The following is a 25,611-nucleotide window of genomic DNA, read 5'->3' on the forward strand; positions in this document are numbered from 1 at the left end:
CTTCATGTCGGAGAATGGAATCGGGCTGCAGCACCTCTTCTTGGTCCTCGATCTCCGGTGGGTCTTCAATAGTTGGTTCTTGAGGTGGCTCTCCTTTGTAAGGCTGTAATAGGCTCACATGAAAAGCATTGTGTATGAGCCAATGATTGGGCAAATTAAGTTGATAGGCCATCTCATTGATTGGCCTAAGAATCTGAAAGGGACCATAGTACCTTTTTGCTAGTTTAGCATAGTACTTTTGGTGACCCGTAGGATTCTTGCCCGTTATGTGCCTTAATCGAGCCTTGGGAAACTTTAACAAGACCCAATCGTTTTCTTTAAAGGCTTGGGCTCTTCTGTGCTTGTCAGCAGCAGCCTTTTGCCTTTGCTGTGAGATAGAGATAGCATCCTTAATCTTTTGGAAAGATTCTTGTAGGTCTCGGCTATACTCATCTGCAGCGAAGATCTTCCCATGTACCTTAAGTAGCAAGGGACTTTTTGATCTTCCCTCAATTACCTCGAAAGGTGCTTTTCCTGTGGAAGTATGTACAGTGTTATTGTAAGCATACTCCACTAAGGGTAAGTACTTCTCCCATTGAGATCTTTGATCTACTTCCGTTACATAGGCTTTTAGTAGATCGAGAATTGTTAGTTTAGCTATTTCACTTTGGCCATCCGTTTGTGGATGATAGGCTGAAGAGAAATTTAGCCTTGTCCCTAAATTCTCAAAGAGACCCTTCCAGAAATTACTGGTCATTCTAGGATCTCTATCCGACACTATGGACATGGGCAAGCCATGGTACTTGAAAATTTGTGAAATAAAGAGGGTTGCCATTTGATGGGCTTTGATAGTCTTTTTGACAGGTATAAAATGAGCTTGTTTACTAAACCTGTCTACTATCGTCCATATTCCCGTATTCCCATGGATAGACTTAGGCAATCCAAAGATAAAATCCATGGATATGCTCTCCCATGGTGAATTAGGGATTGGCAAGGGTTGAAGCAATCCAAGTTGCTTCCCTCTATCAAATTTTGTCTTTTGGTATACCACACATTTGGAAACATACTCTTGTATGTTCACTTTCATGGTATGCCAATAGAAATATGTTTCAATTCCCTTTAAGGTAGACTGAATCCCTCTATGCCCCGCATAAGGTGGAGCATGAGATTCATACATTACTTTCTCACGTAGTGAGTTAGTAACGCATAGTCTATTGCCATAGAGAAGATAACCATCTTGTAAAGTAAATGGTTCTTCTTTCTTCCCTAATGCAAGGGTTGAAATCACATCTCTAAAATCGGGATCAATAGCATACTCATCTATCATTGAAGATAGATCATTGTGAGTTGCTATGGAAACCGCATTCACTCTCGGCCGTCTTGAGAGTGCATCAACTACTTGATTATGCTTTCCAGCAATGTGAGCAATATGAAAATGAAATTGTGAAAGGAAATTTGCCCACCTCATTTGTTTATCGGAGAGCTTGGTCTGCGTCATGAAGTACTTAAGACTTTGGTGATCCGTTCGCAGTATGAAAGGAGTCCCCAATAAATAGTGCTTCCATGAGTCTAAGGCATGTAGAACTGCAAGGAGTTCCTTTTCGTATATGCCTAGAGCTTGCTCAACAGGGTCGAGCCTTCGAATCTCATAGCCTATGGCGTGCCCTTCTTGGAGCAAAACAGCTCCAAGGCAATCACCACAAGCATCGCATTGGACCTCAAATGGTTTTGAGAGATCCGGTTGTGTAAGCACAGGTTGAGAGATAAGCTTTTCTTTAAGCTTTTCGAAAGAATTGTTCTCCTTAGCAGACCATGTATACCTAACGCTTTTCTTTGTTAGGTCATGTAATGGTCCCGCAATTTGTGAGAACTTTTCTATGAAGCGTCTATAGTATGCACACATACCTATAAAGCTTCTTAGTTCATGAAGATTCCTTGGTTTAGGCCATCCTTTTATTACCTCTAACTTGGATGGATCTATTTGGATGCCATCTTGAGAGATAATGTGACCTAAATACTGAACCTCTTGCAAGAAAAATTCACTTTTCTTTCGATTAACATAAAGTTTATTCTCTCTTAAAACTTGAAATATTACCTGGAGGTGTTGCTTGTGTTCCTCCAATGAATTAGAGTAGATGATAATATCATCAAAGAACACTCCAGTGAAGGTTCGATGAGGCCTGAACAGCTTCTCCATCAAGCGGTTGAATATGGCTGGTGCATTGGTCAAGCCAAAAGGCATGACAATGTATTCGTAAAGACCAAATGTAGTGCGAAACGCGGTCTTTACAATGTCTTGATCAACTATCTTTATTTGATGATAGCCACTCTTTAGGTCAACCCTACTGAAGTAGGTCGATCCTTGTAGCTTATCAAATAGGTCTTCTACCCGTGGAATGGGAAACCTATTCTTGATAGTGATCCTATTTAGTGCTCTATAGTCGACACACATACGATATGTGCCGTCTTTCTTTTGCACTAATAGCACAGGTGAGCAAAATGGAGATGAGCTAGGCCTAACCATGCCCTTCTCAACTAACTCATGCACTTGCCGCATAATCTCCTCTTGTTGAGCTTGAGAAACTCTATAAGGAGGTTTATTAGGCGGTGAACTTCCTGGAAGAAGTTCAATTGCATGGTCATCATTACCTCGTTTAGAAGGTAGCTAACAAGGGATGTCGTCAATAAAAACATCTTGAAACCCCTTGAGAAAATTGGATAACTCTAATTCCTTTTGGTTGCTTTTATTTTCGTTTGTTAAAGCATTAGGTTCATTTTGAGAATCTTTAACAAAAATCGTGTACACGGAAATAGAGCTCTTTATTGACTTGTTGAAAGTTGGTGTATGTACAATGGGGATGGTGTTACTCATTTCCTTAGCATCTATATACATGTCTTTTTCCCTGAACTTAAAGGAGATTCTCCTTTCAGGAAATTTAACATCGGCAGCCAGGCGGTCAAACCATGGTGCCCCTAGGATTACATCCTCATGCTTGAGAGGAGAGATAAAGAAGTCCTCTTTGTCCACATAGCCTTGGACATGAAGCCTCAATTTCCCAATTAAGGGAGTGACTGAAGCTTCTTGCCCCTTGAAGGCACTGTCTGCGGGTAGGACATCTCCCATCTCGTAGGACATAGATGATGAGCGCATATCTGGGATTGTCATGTGCAATCTCGGTGTTGAGAAGAAGATGAGGGAAGATCTAGAGGCTAAAATCAACCGATTTTGCATGCTTCACAATCCAGTGATGCAAAAGTGGATTTCACAATATGAGGATCCAAAGCAAGAGCGACAAAGGGCACGAATCGAGTGGAGACGGGGAAGACGACCACCGATGCACTATCCGACGGTTCTGGAGAGCCTACCAATATTCATGAGCTTAAGATGGTTGCACAACCAATTGAGAAGCGCACAACAATGGGGTGACGAAGTGACTGAGGAAGAGTGGGAGTACTCTCGGGGTTGCGCGACCAAGGTAAGTTTGCAATGTACGACTAGCTAGTGACTTTATTTCTAAACGTTTGAACGGCCACTCATAATCTTTGTTCGTTGTAGTATAAGTCATACACAGTAGCATGGTGTAAAGGTCAACATTTTAGGGTGGAACGGATCGACAAAAAGCGTTTTACTCAAGATTGTGGAATCATGGCAAAATTTGAACAGTCTAGTCGACGACGTTCCTCTGATGCAGATCCTGTGGTGGCGGAACTCACTTACTTCGGCACGCTACAAGAGATTTTGAGGATCGATTACAAAGGATTTTTTGTCGACTTGTTCGACGTGCAATGGTTCAAGATAATCATGGAGGGTCGCAACGCTACTGTTCGTAGAGGAGAGTCTGGTTTTCTTGAGGTGGATTCTACTAAGAAATAGACTGACCTAAGAGACACTTTCGTACTACCCGAGCATTGTGAACAAGTAAGTATGTAAATAGTTAACATCCCCCTTTTACAAGTTATGTGCTTGAAAGCTCTCATGTAAGTTATGTGGCTCTGGCAGGTAATATTTCATCCTACAAAGTCTACATCAAACTGGTGGTACGTCATAGAGGTAGCCCCTCGTAGTGCAAGGACGTATGAAGGCTACCATGTGCCAATCACAACGGCATCAATGGAAGAGATCAGAGAAGATGCTCAATCAGAGAAGATGTCCTTGTGGGGTCCTTCTTTGGATGATTCTTTTGAATACCTCCAAGAGTGAGCCCTCCATAGTGCATGTATGCATGCAACCTACCCTTGACTTTATTTGGTAGGTCTATAATTGAAGATATTGTTGAGATCATGATATAAGTGAATAGTACAACTAAGAAAATCAAATATTGAGGGGTCTAAAAAATATGTACATGTCAAATATAAATAATATAAGTGGAAAAAATATAAAGGGGTCAAAAGAAATCTCTATCATTATGAGGCTACCATAAAAAGATAAATATTTTTGGTGTTCTAATTTTTTAGAAAAAAAAACAAAATAGATGTAGGAAGGGAAAAATCACAATAGTGAAAAAATATATACATAAATAAAACTAGTTTTTTTGGATTTTTGTTGGGGTGGAGTTACACCAAATAAAAGAGAAGCTTACATGAAATTATTTCTATATGGAATAAAGAGTATGAAAAATGGTAAGAAAAATTGTGGTAATGGTGAGGCAATGTACAGAGCATAAATAACACACACCTAGGTAGAAATATTTAAATAAATACCAAAATAATTATGAAAAAAATCTTTTATTTAGGCCCTATATACAAAGAAATATTTACATATGCATGGGCCATAATATACTTATATTTTTTATTTTTTTTATTTTTGTTGGCTCAACTAGCCCAATGCCTAGCTAATTGAGGGTTTTTTATTTCAGTAAGGAGATATGGGAAAAGTCCCCTAACTCACACGCACCTATATACAGTGAAAGGGTGATGGTAACCACAGTGTTTGAGTGATTTGATAGGGTGAGATAACTCACTATGGCAATTACAGAGAGCCGAAAACCATGTATATTATTACATTTGTCACCGCAGTTCATTTTGCCAATCAATTCTTTATGCCTATGATGTTGTACAATTGTCATTATTACATTTGCCAATCAATTCATTTTGCCTATGATGTGTACAATTGTCAATTTTACGCTTGTCAATTTTGCAAACAATGCGTCTTGTGGGTGACTATTTTGGGTCTATTATCTACCCTTGCACTTTTTTTAAAAAGTGAATCAAGTACAATATGGTTGATGGGTGGCAGGGCATTCAATGCCCTGTCACCAAAAAAAATTTCTCTCGGGCGTCGCTATTTATGGCTCTGTAGCATCGCTATGAGCGTCGCTATAGACTTCTGTGTAAACGTCGCTATAACCGTCGCTATGAGCGTCTCTATATAGCGACGCTTATAGCGACGCATATAGCGAAGCCTATAGAGTCGCATATAGCGACGCTCTCGTAGCGACGCTATTAGCGACGGTTTTAGCGACGCCGGGGGTTATGAAAACCCAGTGTATTTCCGTCGCTAACAGCGTCACAAGAGAACACAACCTCTTGTAGTGAGAGACGATGTATTTGATAACATAAACATTAGTGATTATCCCAAAGACATGTATGCCCTCCCCATATACAACCGCTGCTCCAGTGCAAATCGAGAACGGTGTAGACCCCCATCCTGTCTTATGATATCCTATGAATAACTGTCCCCAAGGCCGCATGACTCCTAGTCCGCAATGTCCAAACCTCCGCAAGACTGCAGGACCGCATGACTACACTGTGCGGCTTATGCCGTAACAATCTAGTTTTTTGGTAAAGAGGCTTTACTTCCTATTGAGGTGGAGATACTAGCTTTGAAGCTGATGCTAAAGCTTGAAGAAGAGAACAATGATGCATTCAAGGAGAGGCTTCTATATTTGCAATGTGTATAGATGGATAGGTTACTGGCTTTTGAGCATTATGAGCACATCTTGAAGAACAATCAGGCAAAGGTAAATGAGAAGGTGAAGGACAAAGACATCAAGAAGGGTGATATGGTGCTTCATTACAATAGTAAGCTTGATAGAACTTTTTAAAAGAAGTTTCAAATCAAGTGGCAAGGTCCTTTTTTTGTCTTAAATAGGTTTCCAAATGGCACATATCAGCTTTTTAACTTGGATGGTACCCCACATAAAGCACGTGTGAATGGCTATAGGTTGAAGAAGTATATTGTAAGGTTGATAATTGTCATTGAGGATGAGCCTTCTTTTGAGGAATTTTTTGATCATGGGGATAATTATGAAGATGAAATGAAGACTCCCTCATGTGGTTTACAGGATCTCTTTTGTGTTGTTGATCATGAATGATCTAGCAGGTTGGGGTGTGGCAAACTATGTTGGGAGCATTTTTGACAACCCGTTTTTGGTAAATTTGTACATATGGACATGAAGGCCAATGTCAAAATGGTGTGGATTCTTTTTGTGGGTTTCTTAGAGTAAGCACATTTACATGCAAGGCAAGTCACTAGAATAGCGCCAGCTGTCGGGTTATTGTATGTGCCCGTTAGTGAGTTTTTTGAAGTGAGACTTGTATATAGCCTAATCTCATGTACAAACGCAAAAAAATTCAGCCAAACTCCAAAAATTTGTAGGTTATAGCTCGTTGTGCCTCCTTGATGGTTTCTGTTGCAATTTTTTGCCTCATCTTACGTACTCTAGTGTAATTGTGTCGGGACAGCTCTTTGTTCACATCAATTTTGCATGTAGCGATATGTAGATTCAATTTTGGTCACCTTCATCTTTCTCGTCATTCATTTCTTAAGTGTTCTCTCAATCTTTAAAGTGCCCCAATTGGAGTTGTATTCTTCAAGTTACAACTAGTTCTCTACAAGGTTATGGCTATGGCAGCTTAGTGGCACATTGTGTGTAGACAGATTGGGAGGGCATGTATCTATGAATTTTGGAATTGATGTTGAAGTTGTGGGTTTGTAATTTTCAATTTTGAAAGGGGAGTTCCTTGTCTTCATATGCATTGGTTGGGGTGTGCTATAAATTCGTGCCTTGACAGGGTTTTGTCCTATGTGCTATGGTTCTTTCGGTGGGCGTGTGTTGGTAAATTCCCAAGGGAGCATAGGCCTTTTGGTTGGGGTTTACTAAGAGTTTTTGGGGTATTATTTTTGGTTGTGAGGTTGAAGTTTTAATGCTCTTGGGCTATATAGCTATAGAGGTGTCCCACTTTTTCTTTTGCCTAACACTCGCAACTCAAAAGATGAGATTGCATTTCTCAAGTATGCCTTAAGCAAGCAGTTTGCTATGAAAGATTTGGGAGATGCACATCACTTTCTTGGTATGCGTTTCAAGAGAGATCGGAAATGCAGTATACTTGAACTCTCACAGGAAGGTATATCCACAATGTTTTAATATGCAAGGGGGGAAAGCATTGAGTACCCCAATGGCTGCATATGAAAAACTTAGCAAGCATGATTGTTCCAAATCGAATGCTGAAAAGGCAGAGATGGCAAAGGTGTCGTATTCTTTGGCTATTGGAAGGCTCATATTTGCCATGGTTAGTACACGACCAGACATTGCATATGTAGCGGGAATGGTCAGAAGGTATATGAAAAATCCATGAAAAAATCATTGGGAAGCAGTGAAGCACATCTTGAGATACATCAAGGGTTCAGCCAGCAAGTGCATAAGCTTTGGAAACAGTGATGCATCCATAGTTGGATACACCAATTCAGATTATGCGGGTTGTGTGAACACTAGGCGATCCACACATGGCTATGTTTTCTTGTTTGTTGGAGCGGCAGTTTCTTGGGGATCATGTCTCCGAAATTGCACTTCGTCTTCCACCACTCAGTCAGATTATGTTGTAGTTTCCAGTTACAGTAAAAAAGTTGTGTGGTTATCTCGTCTAGTGGGAGACCTAGACTCTAGTGCTACATTGCGACAGTCAAAGTGCGATTGTGTTAGCAAAGAGCCCCATGTTTCACTCCAAGTCAAAACACATAGAGGTCAGGTATCATGTGGTACGGGATATTTTGGTTAGGAAACTCATTGAGTTAGCCAAAGTTCACACGGATGAAAACCCAGTCGATGCTCTAACGAAGAGCTTAACCAGAGAGCGGATCGCACATTGCCTAAAGATGATGGGCGTACGGTGAAGCTATGGTCATGCTTCATGTTTGTACAATTGTACACACTAACCCCTACATTCTTTAGCCACTTGGGCCACGTTGGCCTTCAAGTGGGAGATTGTTAGGTTTTAAGCTACATAGCAGGTGGATGATTTGGTTGGGTGCTCACCCATTATCATTCATTTATCTATAATGAACAATAAGGAGATGAGAGTCTTCATCCTCTCATTATGCTCCACCAAACTCTCTCGTGTGTTCTTCTTCTTCCTTCTCTCCTCCCCTCTCTTGCAGTCACTCTCCCATATCCACAGGACAACGCGAGAGAGTCGACGCAAGATAGGGCGCATAGGGTGTGGATGTCTTTGTGCGGATGAACTGGGGCTAGCTAAGATATTTTACATTTGAATTAGAAGATTTTGCTAGAATATTGATGACAAACTAATGCCTTTTTGCAAAGTAGAATGAGTATGTGCTAGTGTTTTGCAAATGCCTCCAAAAGCTCAAAAAAAAATGTTCAACCGCCCAAAAATAGAAGATCACTAAATAATTAGAATCAAATTGTAAACTTGGAACTAAATTTATGACGTAAATATGATCCTAAAGTTAAAACTTAAACCTTAAACTAAAAAGCAATACTACAATTGTAAACTTAAACTTACAATTGTAACTCTAAACTTAAACCTACGGCCTATATATAAACCTACAAATTTAATCCTGAACTTAAACCTACAAATTCAATCCTGAACTTAATTTTATGACCTAAATCTAAACCTGCAACTGTAACTCGAAACATAAACCAACAACTTGAACTTAAACCTTAACCTAGCGTATACTAAGAAACACAAACGTCCAACCTAAACTTAAATCATGAATTTAAACACATGAATCTAAATTATACATCTTAAATTTGAATCATAAATGTAAACTTCTAACCAAAATTTAAGGCGCAAACAAAGACCTACAAACGTAAACTTAAACCATAAAATTTTAAAACTAAATCTGTAATCTAAATCTAAACCTACAACCATAAAACTAAACCTAAAATTTAAATATGCAACTTAATTATAAACTTACAATTGTAACCCTAGTCTTAAATTTATAACCTAAAGTGGGACCAAAAATTGTAACTCTGAGACTAAATTTAAATTGAAACTCTAAAGCTAAAAAGTAAACCTAACTTATATTGAAAAAATGAAAGCCTAATAAACCTAAACCATAAATTTAATTCTAAAGCTAAAACTAAACTTACAATATAAACGCAACCTAAAGCTAAAGTTACAACCTAAACCAGAGCTTTAAAACACAAATTTTGAAGTGAAAACCTAAACTAAATTTAAATTGGAAAATGTAAACTATAAATCTAAACTTAAATCCAAATTGTAAACCTAAACCAAAAAATGCAACTTATAAAATAAAACCTAACTTTAACCTAAATTGAAATATGTATGTGAGCCTAAATTCAAACCACATACTATATGCAAACCAAAAACTCAAATGCAAACTCTAAACTAAAAACTTAAATGGTATAGGTAAGTTAACGTACCCTCAAGCCAAAAACTTAATCTAGTACATAACTGGCCGTGTAGTTTGTGTAACCTAAAATCATATACGCAAACTTAAAACTAGAGTTTACCTTGAATGGCATATGCATATGCTAATCTAAAAAGTAAATTGAAACTTAGAATCTAAATTCTAAACATAAATCTAAATGCAAAATTAAAACCTATGAATTAAATCTAAATCAAATGTTAAATCTAATTTTCATTAAAATAGGTTTAAAAATAAATTTAAAATACAAAACTTTGACAAAATTATTATGTAATAGCAAATAATGCAAAATAATTAACAGTGTGTAAAACTAATTTTCTAACATGTTTGAAATGTAGAATAAATTCACTAACTTAATCATAAATCAAGAAAAAGTAGTTCTTTATAATTTTCTTTAAATTTTTGTGCACGCATGCTTTTAAACATATGTTTGTATGCAAATTTACACAATGTATGTGTAGATGTATTGAATGTTTATGTATGACTTATAATTACGTTAATTTTACTACTTTAATCATAAATTAAGAAAAAACATTTTTTTAGTTCTTTAGATTTGTGTGCACACGTGCTTTTATACATATATGTGTATGCAAATTTACACAATGTATGTGTAGATGTATCATGTGTGTGTGTGTGTGTGTGTGTGTGTGTTTAATGTGTATGTTGTGCACACAAACGAGAGAGAGAGAGAGAGAGAGAGAGAGAGAGTCTCCGCTTAATATCTAGCCATGTCTATAATTACGATCTTTCAAAAAAACCACCACTATTTTTTTTTTCAAAAATCTAGGAAAATAACATATATATAAAAATTAGGCGTAAAATGATGATATTTGAATGTTTAAACACTAAGTTTTTTGAAATTTTGTTCGTGATATTAAACTTAACCTTAGTTTTTAAGTGCATCAAAACCATCTTAAAACAAATGTTTTAATATTAGGATAAAATGTCGAATTATTTTAAGACTTGAATGAAAAAACATTATAGTTGTTCAGTTATGAGAGCAATAACATCATGAGATTGACACCTACGAACATAAACAACAATCCTTAAGTGGAGATCTTACAAATTACCTATAGTTTAAAAATATTTGCATTATTTTCTTTCAAAATCCAAGTAGATTTTTTCCAGTTCACTTTCCTCGCATCAGAGTGTCTTGAATTTATAACCGCTCAAGGCTAAGATAAGATTAGACTAGTGAAAAGGGCAAGGGTCTTTAAGCGCGTTTGCAATTGTCATAAAATCTAATATCTACTTTTACCAAATAATTCTCTTAATTTTCTCGTATTAAACTAATCATTTAATATGGGAAGATAAAAGGGGAACAAGAGTTAAAACATAGATATGTGTTGTTACATCTATCTTAGCACAGGGCCCCAAAGGGGCCAAAAAGAGAGATGGCTACATCTCGACACTGGCTCAAAAGGAGATGGTCTACTGGAGAAAAAATGTCCATATAATGGACCTTAAAAGACCTTAGGTTAGCTTCATTAAATACCTCTAGAACCTTTAGGTACTTTAGACCTTAGGCAAGCTAGGCATGTACTTGAGGTGCTTAGTGATTAAGGTGCTTGAGGTGCTTAGTGACTAAGGTGCTTGAGGTGCTTGATGACCAACTTGCTTGAGGTGCTTGAAAGTCAATAAAGGCCTACAAAGGAGGGGGTGAACCCTAGAAGTAGGAGATAATAGAGAACACACTCCCACACTCAAAAGGCACGTTTTCCCCACAAGAGGCATAAAGGACACATGTCAAGCCCCTAGCCATATAGACCTCATAGTGTGCCTAAAGCTTATTGGATGGCCTATAGGGAGGTCCAATGAGAATTTAGATAAATTAAATCATTAATCATCTCTCAAAAGGGGAAACAAAAAACATTTGTCCAAATGATACCTCTATTGCTTGATATGACCAAAGCCTGTGATTGGCTAAGCTTGGCATGGGCCAATAGGGTGCAAGCTAGGCTAAGACAGAGGGGGGTCGACCAAAGCAAGATGAGGGCTTCCTTTTTGCTCTTCTCATACACACACTTACACATTCTCTCATGTATTAATCAAGAACTCCATCTCCTTCTCCAAGATTGAGAAGTAGAGCCTACATCAACACCTCTTGGCTATGGAATGCAAATCCAACCAAGAGTTATGCTCCATAGCAATGCTTATCATCTTATTAATCTCCATTCCTATGCTATGCTATGCTCTAAGAGTAATGATATGTGAGGAGACTATTTAGTTAGCATGGATGACAATAATAAAGAGAGTAGAATGAATATTGACGACTTTGATTTTGCACATGAAGGTGCTACTAATGATGCCCCCATGTTTGTAAACTATCTTGTCACTAGGTTACAACAAGCTATGGGTAACCCTTCTTTGCAAGCGCAAGTTACCCAAAAAATTCGCACTCGTGGGATTCTCCAAGCTCCCCAAGAAGAGAGAGAGAGAGAGAGAGAGAGAGAGAGAGAGAGAGAGAGAGAGAGAGAGAGAGAGAGAGAGAGAGCTTAGGAAGCCTCTTGTAGAGACTTCCAAAAGAAGACTCTCTCCGGTGAGAGAAGAGGAGGAATGATATGAAAGAGAAATAAGTGAATCTCCAAGTTTCTGGGAAGATGTGGCTCCACAAAGACACCGGTCTTGACGATCTCCAACTGCTCTCAAGAGGAAAAAATCTTCATATAGTCCTTCTTCTTGTTATTCTGAGAAGGAAGAGAGGAATCAAAAGAAAAAAAAAAAGGCAAGAAAGAGGTCACCCTCTTCGTCATCTTCATCGTTCTTCCTTGAAAGTAGTGGCCTATCTCCTAGAGAGTACAAGAGGAGAGGACATCAAAAATCCTATGCTGCTTGGAAAAGGTCCTACAAGCTTAAGAAGTTTAAGGAGGGAGGAAAGAGAATCTCTTTTATCACCTATGATGGCACCTTTGGTGCTACGGACAAAGTTTTGGCCTTCATCCAACAATTTGAGCTATGCATTTTTTATAGTCTGCCCAAAAATGGTGGGCTAGTCTACGAGGTGATGGTGAAGCTTCAAAGACATGGAAAAATCTACGAGTTTTTATAATGAAGCAGTTTCTTGCAAGCTATGCCAAAGACAAAGTGCTTACCAAACGGCGAAGTTTGAAGTTACCTCCCAATGAGTCTATCCACAAGTATGTGGACAAGTTTTGGGATTTACATCTCAAAGCCATAGTCTACCAAAGATAGACTTCTTCGAACAAAAGCAACAATCTTGTCTGGGACTACCTGAAGATATGGCTGATTATGTCAACTCTCAAAGGCCTAGGACCATCAATGAAGTGATTCACCATACTATGGTCGCTTCACAAATCGATTTCCAACAATGGGCTAAAAGGAAATATAAGCCCATGGAAACTAGAGACCGAAATGAACCTAGAGGAAAGAAAAATTCTCAAAACCCTTCTTGAGGCAATTCTAGCGACAACAAAAACAACAAAACTAAGGAGAAAGGAGTCTACAAAGGTAAAAACAAACTCTCTCCTTAAGAGTTAGAGGCTTTCCGCAAAGAGAACAAATGTTTCAAGTGTGGGGAGCAAGGACATGGCTATTATTCTTGCCCCAAAAGAAGTTCACTCAATGAGACTCATAGAGCTTCCATGGTTGAAGATCCAAAAGAGGATACTCATTGCAAAGGATCGTCCCTTTCCTATGCTTGGGGAAAGGTGAGGAAGCATAATACCTTTATCCTTTTTGACCATGGCTCTACTCACAACGTCATATCAACGAAGTTGGCCACTAAGTTAGGCATACAAGCTCATGATATGGGAGACACCGTTATGGCTGATGGAGACTCAAGGGACAAGAATCCGTAGTTACTCCCTTGATTGGGAAATTGAGGCTTCATGTCCAAGACTATGTCGATAGAGAAGTGTTGGACGGATACGCCGCGAGATGGACGTCAGCACAGCGAGAACTCACCTAACATATAATGTCAGCTAAGGAAGAAGCTCGATCCGCAGGCGCGTGGAAGCAAGCATAAGGTGTCAACCTACACTCAACCGACTCCTAACTAATTCCTACAGAGGTTTCTACCAATTGTCTAAGTCACAGCCTTCAAGAGTGCATAAGAGGAAACTTCCTACAACGCTTTCTAGAGCCGCGAACACCCATCAAACAATCTCGAAACACCATAGAACTTGAAGGAGACCCTACTAATACCAATAGGTCGCTCTCCCTAAGGTCTATGAACCAAAACCCCAACCCAAAACACCCAGTGCAAAATCACGTAGGATATTTGGCCGAAATTTGCAGGTCTTCGTTTCCAAAATCTAAAGTGCCTAATGTGTAGTTCTACTCAATGTGAACGCGTGGATATGCTGCAATGCAAAATCGGACAACGTATGCTCACCCAATCACCAGATGAAGCTCGTAGAAGGAGCTGGTAGAAGGAGCTCGCAAAACCGGACCGTACGCGTGCAATGTAGGTATTGGTGCGTAGCTCTCATTGGGGGAAACACGCTGCATTTCTTTGCACTCGATTCCGACCACCGGTGCACACGTAGCATCAAGATGAAGCTCACACTCTCTCTCGTACACAGTACGCTCACTCACAGACTTCAAAACTTTAAAAAATGACAAAAGGTTTTTTCATTAAGGTCAAATAGTGGTATATATACCTTACAATTCTCAAACCCTAAAGTTCCAAATCAACCATCTACTCAATCTAACTATCAAAATTGGGATACAATCTGGAAACTTCTGTAAGCCCTAATATTTACAAGGTGAAAAATCAGGTTTCCTCAATAAATGAATAGTTACAAAAAATGATAATCTTTCGAGTAGTTAGTTTCCGTGGGGTGTGTCCAACTTCTAACACTCCCCCCCTCCTTGCTCATGTCGTCCCCGACATGACCGCTGAGCTGCTGCTTCATCGTATGGTCTCACGCATCTTGATCAGTGATTCGTATCTTGCATGCAGATTCATCATTGTTGGGCTGAAAATATCAGTGTTTACTGTGAAGAAGCCGGTGTAGAACGCTTCTTCAAAGGCCTGGAGGTGATAGGATGGTAGAAACATTATCCTTTGATACAAATCATGTATCACCTCCTTGGAAGGCTGACCAGACAGATCATAAGTGCATCTGTAAGTATCTTGGAAGAAGAAGATACTATCTGTCACCTGGCCTGGCTTGAATGTCTCAAATACTGCTAAGAGGGTTTTGCAGATTTTCTTCATCATGATGCACATAAGATCAGGTGATCTAGTGAACAATTTGATGGCGCCCGTTAGGGTTTTCACCATGTATTGGACACTTATTCTCTCACCTGCCTTCAAGCTCGGCATCTTAGGGTAATTCAGCCAAGTGGGTTGGCTTCTTTGTAAGATCTCCTCGGATTTCCACGTCCTGATCCTTGGTAGAGGACAAAAGTTGAGGTTGTCTCTGATGTTTTTCGGTGCCTCTACCAAGTGGATTAGGTATTGTGGGTACTTTGTGAGCCAGGCCTTCCTCGATTTTGGTTGAGAGTCAACAATTAGCCTGACCCCTTCTGGTTGGGAGGTATCTGCATTGTAGAGTGGTACGGTTGGCTCTTCCCTTATCCGCTTATTGATGGTGGCTGCTTCATATTTCAGCAAAGGATATGGGAGAGAGGGTTGAAGCCATTCGCGCCTGAGGTTGTTGGCGTCAATCTTCTGAATGGTCATAGACTTGAAAACCCTATGCTCCCACTCCAAGGCTTTCTTTGTTGTCTCTCTGATTTCCACCTCTATTGCCTTCTGCAGCTTTTCTTCCTCCTCCTGTGTCAGATCTTGTGGCTCTTGAGAGGATCCTTCTAGGATTTCCTCTTGTATAGGTGTGTCCACCGGATCTGCCACATTTTCTAAATCAATGCCTTCGTTGGCCACTGGCCCTGTGCCCTCTTGCTCTCCGGCTTGCTGTCCTCTCAGCTCCTCAATTTGCTTTAGGGGTTTTTTTTTTCTGTTTCAGCTTCTTCGCCCATATTTACGAGGAGGTCATTCAATTTGGCGTTTATCTTCTCCGCCTCCTCGAGCTTTCTTTTGATACTTTATAATTCTTCTTGTAGGGCTTTTTGGTCTTCTTCCATTTGTGTTTGCATGACAATAGACCCTTCTGCCATCATCAATCTTTGCTTTTTCTCTAGAGTTATCTCCTTCTAAAGTTCTTGCATCTGCTCTTCATAGAGTTGACTTTTCGTAGTGATGTGAGTCGAGCTAGTAGCTCTGACTCTGGCAGAAGATGCCCGCAGCCTCTGGATGGTTTGATCTTTCACTTTGAGCTGGTCCTTGAGCTCAAGGACCTCATCCTGGCTGGCTTCTTGATCTATCTCCACCTTTTCTTTGGCGTTTCGCATGGCTTCGACTTCTTTGGATTCCTCAGCCAGCTGTAGGGTCAGGTTATCCCTTTCCCTCTCGGCATCTATCAGTGATTTGCTGAGTTGCTTGCTGGGGTATAAAGCCCAATGTGGTCGCCCAGGTAAGTGGGCGGGCCGCCAGGTATGTACACATATTCTTTTGTAAAAACCTAATAAGAACTCACTATGCTCTACACATTACAGTAGAGCGAGTTCACCATATTGTCGTGCTCTTCTTCTCGCACTCTCTCTCGCGTCGCACTTCCGCTCGTACTCCTTCAACTGATATCAGAGCTCAGATCGAGGCTCGGGGCAGCACTGCAGGAGGCTAGAGTCACCAACTCAGATTGGAGTGAAATTCGACAGGCGAAGACACGGCCCCAAATCTCGTGGGAGTGTCCGAGGGGCTCGGTGTTGTCAGAATTTTATTATGAGGTCATCTCGGCCACCGTTCGGCTTCGACAAAGGTCTACGCAGGCCATTTTTGACTACGTGGTCTCAGCACGTGCAGATCCGACTCTGCAAATTTGGGGTTTTCGGCCTACGACTGCAGGTGCTAAGGATATCGACACTCCCAGAGTGTTGATTTGTGGCTGTCTACACATCGAAGGACGGCTCACAGTTCTTGGAGGCGTGTCACATACGACACAGGCGCATCTACACACAGACTGTAGGCGACATCCACTAGTTCATCAGGTAGCTTGTGTTTGCTGCTTGATATTCCAGATTTCATCCTGACATTGCAGGTACTTCCACATGGGATGTATTGCCAGAGATGATGTATGTCTGTTGAGGGTTTGCTGGCTGTGAGTCACGCAGCAAACAACCGCCGCAGCGGTTACAGCATACAGTGGGAAATTTGTGGATGTATGACTTTGTGGGAAGTCTATGTACTGTCAGATTTACTGCAACCTTTGTTGAGGGTCGAGTGAGGTTTTATTGAGCTGGGGGATTCTCGAATGTTGAGATCCTTTCGGTGATACAGGTCTTGGAGCAATCCCTCGAGCACCCTTAGATAGGCAGCTAGGATGTATTGACTGTGAGTTAGACAGTTGGGATTGCATCTTTTCTTTACTGCCGTTGAGGCATTGTCGCAGTCTATGCTTACAGGACAGTGACAGGACAATCAGAGACAGTACAGGTGCAAGACAGGTTTACCCACAGCTTACAGTGTTAGAGAGACGGTGGTGTTTTGAGCTGTTTTTTGGTCTGTTTTTAGTACACCAGAGCCATTTTACAAAGGAGAATCTGCCAAAAATTTTGCAGAATCTGAAGCTTTCTTGGTTCATTTGACAGGTTGATATTGGTTCAGAGGTCAGTTTACAGGGGAAACTGTGCCGAATTTTTCCCAGGAAAGTAAACTACTGTGAAGCGTAGCTATGGCTGGATCACAGGACACAGCTCTTTACAATATCAAGAAGCTGGATGGAACCAATTTCCCATTGTGGAAGAAGCAGATTTGGCACGTGTTGGTACAAAAGAAGCAGATAAAACCTATAAAGCTCAAGGGGATAAAACCAGAAGATATGGACGAAGATGAATGGAGCGAAATGGATGAATTAGCACTTTCTACCATTATGCTGACTTTGGCAGAAAGCGTTTACTTCAATGTAGCAGACAAGATGTCGGCTTATCAAGCATGGTTAAAGCTGAGTGATCTTTATGAGAAGCAGAGTGCAGCTTCACAGGTATACTGGCTTAGGAAGCTTGTTGACTTGAAGATGAAAGAAGGGACACCTATGTCCAATCATCTGAATTAATTCAACACAATCCATAGTCAGTTGTCAGCTCAAGGTGTCAAGTTTGATGAACCTGTTAGAGCTATGTTCCTGTTGATCACATTGCCGGAAAGTTGGGACACTTTTCGCACAGCTTTGAGTAATTCTGCACCTCCAGATGGTTTGAACATAGCAGGTGTAGAAGGAAGTATGCTTACTGAAGAAACCAATAGAAAGACAATGGACAAAGGCAAAGGAGAAGGTCAGAAGTATGTTGTCTAATGCACAGCTACCAAATGGGTTTTGGGCTGAAGCTGTATCAACAACTGTTCATCTTGTAAATAGATCTCCTAGCAAGGTTTTGTAGAAGGATTCAGTGCCAGAGATGGTATGGTCAGGCAAAATGCCCTCATACAAGCATCTCAGAGTCTTTGGCTGTGAGGCATATACTCACGTTCCAAAGGAATTTAGGAACAAACTTGAGCCAAAGAGTAGAAAGTGCATCTTTCTAGGATATGGTAATTCTGGTGAGATGGGGTACAGACTTTGGGATCCCGAATCCAGAAAGGTTGTCCGCAGCAATGATGTTCACTTTAATGAATCCAAATATCATTCTAAACCAGAGAGGGTTGAGGAGATTAGAAGAGTTGTCTTCCAAGAAGATGGACCTGAACGTGCAAGACAAAATGTCAGGGCTCAAGAGGAGCAAGGACAGGATAGAGTGGAACCACATGTTGTGGCTGAGCCTGAGCCACCTATTGTGCGTAGATCTGGACGTGTCACGCGACCTCCTGATAGGTTTGTTCCATCTATGAATTATGTCATGTTTACTGATTGCAATGAGCCTTCATGTTACAAGGAAGCAGTGCAAATGAAGGACTCCGGGAATTGGCAATTGGCCATGCAGTCAGAGATGACAGCTCTGCATAAAAACCAGACATGGAAGCTAGTTAAATTACCACGGGGAAAAAAGGCTCTACCCTGTAAATGGGTTTACAGGTATAAGATCACCGCTCATGATAGTCAGCCAAAGTACAAAGCAAGGCTTGTTGCCAAGGGCTTTAAGCAAGAACAAGGCATTGACTTTGATGAAGTCTTCTCTTCGGTGGTCAAGATGACTACATTGAGATGCTTTCTTGCATTGGTTGCCTTATTAGATTTGGTGTTGCACCAAATGGATGTCAAGACAGCGTTCTTGCATGGTGATTTAGATGTGGAAATTTACATGCAGCAGCTAGAAGGGTTTGTTGAGAAAGGCAAGGAAGGTTGGGTATGCTAGTTGTTAAAGAGTCTTTATGGCTTAAAACAATCACCGAGGGCATGGTACCATAAATTCCACAAGTTTATGCTTTCTCAAGGCTACAAACGTAGTGAGTTCGATCACTGTCTATATACAAAGAAGGCTAAGGATGGCAATTGGCTGATCCTTATTTTGTATGTCGATGACATGTTGATTGCTGGCAAGCACTTGGAAGAAATTTCAGCTTTGAAGTCAAAGATGGAAAAATCGTTTGACATGAAAGACATGGGTGAGGCAAGTCATATACTTGGTATGCGCATTGAGAGAGACAGATCAAAGAAGTTGATTTGGTTATCTCAAACAAAGTATATTGACAAGGTTTTGCAACGTTTCAATATGGAGAAGGGAAAGGCATTGAGTGTTCCATTGCCACCATATGTGAAACTTAGCAAAAAAGATTGTCCTGTGTCTGAGGAAGAACAGGCTGAAATGGATAAGATTCCATATGCGTCTGCAGTGGGTAGTTTGATGTATGCAATGATTGCTACTCGCTGAGACATTGCATTTGCAGTGGGATTAGTAAGTCGATACATGTCAAACCCAGGCAAGAAACATTGGGAGGCAGTGAAAGGAATATTGAGATACCTGAAAGCTACAAAGAGTATGCGTATATGCTATGGGAGTCAGGAGCTAAGTGTAAAGGGTTTTACAGACTCAGATTATGCAGGTGACGTAGACAACCGAAGGTCTACATCAGGGTATGTCTTTACATTGGCTGGTGGAGCAGTATCATGGCGTTCTAGATTACAAGATTGTGTTACTCAGTCTACTACAGAGGCTGAATATGTTGCAGCATCAGAGGCATGCAAAGAATCAATTTGGCTTAATCGACTAGTAACAGATTTGGGAATCAAAGAAGAGATGCCTGTGTTATATTGTGATTGTCAAAGTGCTATACAATTGGCTCGCAATCCAGTTTATCACTCAAAGACAAAGCATGTGGATGTGAAGTATCATTTCATCAGGGAAATGCTCGAGGATAAGCAACTTCAGCTTGTCAAAGTTCACACCACAGAAAATCCTGCTAATCTACTTACAAAAGAACTTCCCTCGGAGAGCTTTGCGCACTTTCGCAAGCAGTTAGGTGTAGGGTAGTACATCACTTCTCTACATCTCTTGTATATTAGCTTGTATAGTAGCTTCTCTCACACTTAAAGTACCACATTGGACTTTAAGTGGGAGATTGTTGGGGTATAAAGCCCAATGTGGTCGCCCAGGTAAGTGGGCGGGCCGCCAGGTATGTACACATATTCTTTTGTAAAAACCTAATAAGAACTCACTATGCTCTACACATTACAGTAGAGCGAGTTCACCATATTGTCGTGCTCTTCTTCTCGCACTCTCTCTCGCATCGCACTTTCGCTCGTACTCCTTCATTGCTGACATTCCTCTTCAACTCCTTGCATTCTTTGTGCGGCTGCTTGATTTTCTTCCTCCATTGCCTGGCATCTTTGCAATGCCCTTGCTAGGCTGGCCTATAGCTCAGCTTCTCTCTCTTTTTGCCTTTGACTTTGTACTTGCAAAGAGTCTACTTCCATCTTTATCTTCACTTCGGTGGCCTTGAGAGCTGCCATCTCACTTTCTGAAGCCATGGACTGTGCTCTTAACCCGGTTAGCTTCGTCATCACCACATCCCAATCGTTGGAGGGCGGGTGCAGGTCTACTGTATCTGTGGCCATTTCTTTTAGTTCTACTAACCTAATGCCTTGCATTTGTTCCTTAGGCCCTGTGCTTGCCAAGTCGAATGCGACTGTGGCAGCATCTTCTTTTGTGTATCCTGCAGCTAGCAGGTCCAAAATGTGTGATATGAATCATCTGACTCTTGTTGCTCACTTCGAGGCTTAGCCTCTTCCTTTGGCTCCGGCTCTTGGCTCTGCTCTCTCTTGGGCTCCTCCTGGCCTTTGTGTTTGTCTTCCTCCATTTTATCTTCTTGTGGAGGGCTGTGAGGAGGTGGTGAGGGCGATGGGTTGGGTTTAGGGCTGGCGGGTAGAGATGTAGGCTTTTTCTTTAAATCTCTGTCTGCCTTAGTTTTTCTTTCTCTCTCTTGGCTCTCTTGCTCATCTAGCAGCTTCTGTCGTATTTTCTCCACTCCCTCCTCTGTGAAAGGTACATGTTGTATATTTTTTGAGGCGGCATCAAGAATCTCAAAATTTTTGATATAATCCTCGAATCTGTCCCTTTGCACTCTTCGGGATGATCCCGACATTGTTTCTAGAGAAGGATTCCAGAGTTTATTCAAATCACCTTTAAGGGCTCTCTCTGCTCTGAAGCTCTCCATCAGCCGCTCTAATCTTGCTGCTTTTTGTGACTTTGTCTCTTTTGCAGGCACTTGGGAAAATTCTTTCTTTCCTTTCTTTTGTTTTGGCTGCTCTTCTTGAACAGGCTCTAGCTGTCTTTTCAGTCTTGTGGCAACCCTTGGTGCTCTTTGTAGATCGTCTTCTTTGTCTTCTTTTAGCTTCAGTCAGTCGTTCTTAGACGGGGGGTCAGGCCATCTTTCTTTTGTGTGCAATGCCCCATAAATCACCTTAGTGATTAGTTTTCCTGGCACAATATATGTTGGCTTCTTGTTACCCATCTTCACTAGGTTGTCATGTATATATGCTGCATAATTGATTATCTTTGGGGTGCCTTTCGTCATTGCCCAAGTGAATGTCATGGCAATGGCAACTGGCGGCATTCTGTACTTTTGTGGCCTCTTCGTACACATGTGGAAGTATTGGTTGTACAACTGACTCATGACTGCCACTCTTGGGTTGGCAATATCTTCAAAAGTGTAGTTTCCTTTCTTCTCATTGTACACCTTGACATCATCCCTGCTTTTAGTTACACTATCCCCCTTGTTGGAGAGGTCTAGTGCATATGCTACGACTTGCTCAGTGATGATTATTTCTATTTCTGACCTGCCTTGTAGATCGATTACTGTGGCCACTCCGTCTTCTTTTATGGTCGTCACAAACTCCCAGACTCTCTTTATGTCAACCCCTGCCGGTACTGCTTCAAAATAGTTGTGGAGATCAATCTTCTCCAAGTACCCGGCCATCTTGCTTCTTACAAACTCATTGAGTTCTCGCGGTAGCATTGGTAGCTTGATCACATTCCCTTCAGTGTCTTTGAATACTCCTTGGTAGATCTTTAGGTCATTGGACTCTAACATATCTTCTTGGATCCATGTGCTAGTGGGATTTAGTGTTCCTTCTGGTATGACGAAGGGCTCCACTCCTTCTAGGTAGTCCTTAATGGTCATTCTTTTCTTCTTTGTCGGTGACTTCGTGGCTACCATAGATCTTGTTGCACTCAGTAGTCCAAAGTTAGTGTTTTTTATATATTAGCTGAGAAACTGAGTTTTAACTATCCAAATGACTTGAAAATTGACAATAAAGCTCAAAGGGAACTTGTGAAACTGTGCATGTGCTTACAGTGCAAATCTGGCCAAAATTTTCCATTTAAACATCCTACGCGTAGGATGTCTTTTTCATCAGAATTGGTTGATACTTGACATGCTGGTAGTGCATGGCTTATGGAGCATGGCTATGTGCTTGGATATGGATTTGGGCATCAAAAAGTGGATTTTTTTGGCTGATTCAGGCTTTAGGTCACAAATTGGGTAGAAAGTCCATAACAGGTAGCAATTGATGTCCAAATGGGTTGAAAATTGGTATATGGGCTCATTGCACCATGGTATTGGCTCCCATGATGTCACTCTTTGCACAGAAGGTCCAAATTAAGCTGGAGACATCCTACGCGTAGGATGTCTATTTCATCAAAATGACATGAGATTTGTTATGTGGGCAGTCCTTGGCCTATGGAACATGGCTATGCTCTTGGATTTGGATTTGGACAAGGATTGATGCTTGTAAGAGCCTGTGTAGTGTTTTCGGGCTCCAAAAGTGTATCTTGAAGGTGTTGGGGGTCAAAAATGATTAGAATGGCTTCAAAATTGATATATGAGCTCTTGAGGATGAGGTAATTGGATTTGGAATGGACAAACTTCCTCTGTAGGCCAAAAATGTCAATTAGACATCCTACGCGTAGGATGTCTACTTCACAATTTTTTCTTCTGACCACACAGATTGGTTGGTGATGTCTTGGTGAATGTGTTGTTCAAGTTTCATGTGATTTGGACAAGATTAGGTAGTTCTATGGCCCATTATTGCCTCTATGCTCTAACTTTGCGTTTTTTCATGCATATGAGGTCAATTTTGGTCCAAATGTGATGAGACTTGGTGGATAGCATGTAAAGGTCATTCAAAAAATCTGTATGATGAAAAATGTTGGGATCTGTTCCCAGAAATGCCCTTGAGACATCCTATGCGTAGGATGTCTCCTGATGATTTTTTCATGGATTGGGCCCCTAGTGCCTGCCCTTGGTCACCCTGAGTCCCTTTTAAGCTTAATTTCAACAAAAAAGTCAAATGGATAGAGAATAACTCCCTATGTGGACTTCAGAGCCTCCGAGCCGTTTTCTGACTTTTGGAGTACTTTTTGGCGATGAAATTTCTTGATGTTGGTCTCCATAGCTTACCGATCCCTTGGGGATCCTTGCCGTATGGTTTTTGTCAACTTTGGCTTCACCGGAGCTTCATTTGGCAATTTGTCGCTCTAGAAGCATCCGTGGTTGCGTTTACATGTCTTCGATGATTTGTGGTGGTCTACCACCATAGACTTGGTTGTTGATGGTCTAGGAAAGCCGCTCGTGAAGTTTGGTGGCAAACGGGCATGCGGTTTTTGGCCGCGAGAGCAATTTGACACTTTGTGTGTCTGATGCCGTTTCTGAAGTTTAGTGTCACTTCGGGTCACTTTTTGGTCATGCGGGTCACATAGACTTGTCGAGCATGTCGAGATGCTCCTACCCATGATTTTTCGTAGCATTTGGTCGCCTTTTCGCCGATTTCCCATTTGGTGGCCTCTTGCGGGATTCTAGGAATTAGGGTTTTTTCCCAATGGTTTTCTACTGCCTTTGGACATCCAGGACTGGTCTCCTATGCTAGGGTAAGCTACCGATGAAGTCTCGTTGCTTTTGGGTTAGCCATTAGGTCCGTCTCTACTTGTAGGTCTCTACCGCCCGCTTTGTGTGTGATCCCTACGCTAGTTTTTGCGACATAATGACAAACATGCGCAAAAATCTCAAGGTGGTGAGCCTACCTCTCATGTCTGAAGCTCGTAGGGTAGTCGTGCGCATCGTAGAAGCTGCTGGAAGGTCCGTCCGCTCTATCTCCACAAGGTCAATAGTGAAAATGAGCTAAAAATTTCTTATAATGGAGGTCCCCGAACCACTTTTCATGAAATTTGACATGTACTCCTATCTTCTTGCGAGATGTGGTTTAGGCTCAAAAATTTCTTGATTTGGACTCCATTTGACCTGTTTTCCAGAAATTGGCATTTCGGGCAAAACCTGGCCAAAACACGCTTTCCGCTCTAGTCTCATAATTGCACCCCCACTGTGCCATAGGTTGTCCTATAGTCACTGATCATCCCCCTATTTTTTGTTTTTCATTACGACTATTTTTTCACCTGCTTTTTGTATTTTTGAAGTTTTTTTGCTGAAAATTAGCAAAATTAAAAGGAAAATAGAAAATCAAACTCAAAAATCCCCAAAAATCATAATAAATCACAAACATCACCACAAAACATTATATACACTCACATGCAATTTTTATGGCCGGATTTCTTACCAATATTTTGCCCGAAAAATGGCTATTTCTACTTATATACACACACTTAGGGGCTTGATTTAGCGTTTGGCCCCATATACCTATAGATACATGATGTATAAGGGCATGTGTACTTGGGTTAGTCCAGAAAATTTCACAATCAAACAACAACCCTTAAAATAGTCGAAAATCATATCCTTTTTTGCTCTTTCTACTATTGGTTCCGCATTTGAGAATGCCTCCCCCCTCCGAGCTGGAGTCCTCTTGGATGACAAGGTATCGCCTCGGAGTATGTGCCGTGCATAGGTTGAAAAAGTTGTGCTTATGCTTGGCCAATTAATGTGGCCCTAATTGATGCATACTCGGTCAATGCATGGAAAAAATTAATGTTGTGCAAGAGAAGGGAATAAGCAAGATGCTTATTGGCATTCGCCGTCGAGGTTTCCTGTATTCTTTGCAAATAACAGTTGTAACTCTACTGCTCTCTGTTTAATTGTCTTTTTTGCAAAAGGCAATCGCTTTGTTGCTTCTGTTGAGAGAGCCCTAGTTTCTTTTATGGTTAGGATTGGCTTGGCCGGAATGGCCATGGACCATATTTCCTTTGCTTTCCATTGGTAACCTAGATCTTTGCATTGTGGTTGGTGACTTCATATGTATGTAGTTAGCATGGTTGGATTTTACGTGTCTGTTGGCCTTTGGTATCATATTGTTCTTTGGTGGCATTCTTGCTTTTGGCTCTTTGTCCAGTGATTGCATTGCTTGCAGCTAATTATTCTGGTATTGTTGAGCAAAGGCTATCACCTGTTGTTCTTGTGCATGCTGAATTTTGACTGCATTCGCATTCCAATCTATCTACACATTGTACTCTTTTTGCCAAGGTTGTCCCAACATCATTGGGTGTTGTGTGCTTTCATCCTACACCACATAGAATTTATGTGGGTAAATATATTGATGTACTTGTACATGCAATATAGTCCATCCCAATGTTTTCAACGGGTGTGATGTACTACT

The sequence above is a fragment of the Adiantum capillus-veneris genome, chromosome 4, assembly GCF_014529385.1.
Source record: "Adiantum capillus-veneris isolate H3 chromosome 4, ASM1452938v2, whole genome shotgun sequence".
NCBI lineage: Eukaryota > Viridiplantae > Streptophyta > Polypodiopsida > Polypodiales > Pteridaceae > Adiantum > Adiantum capillus-veneris.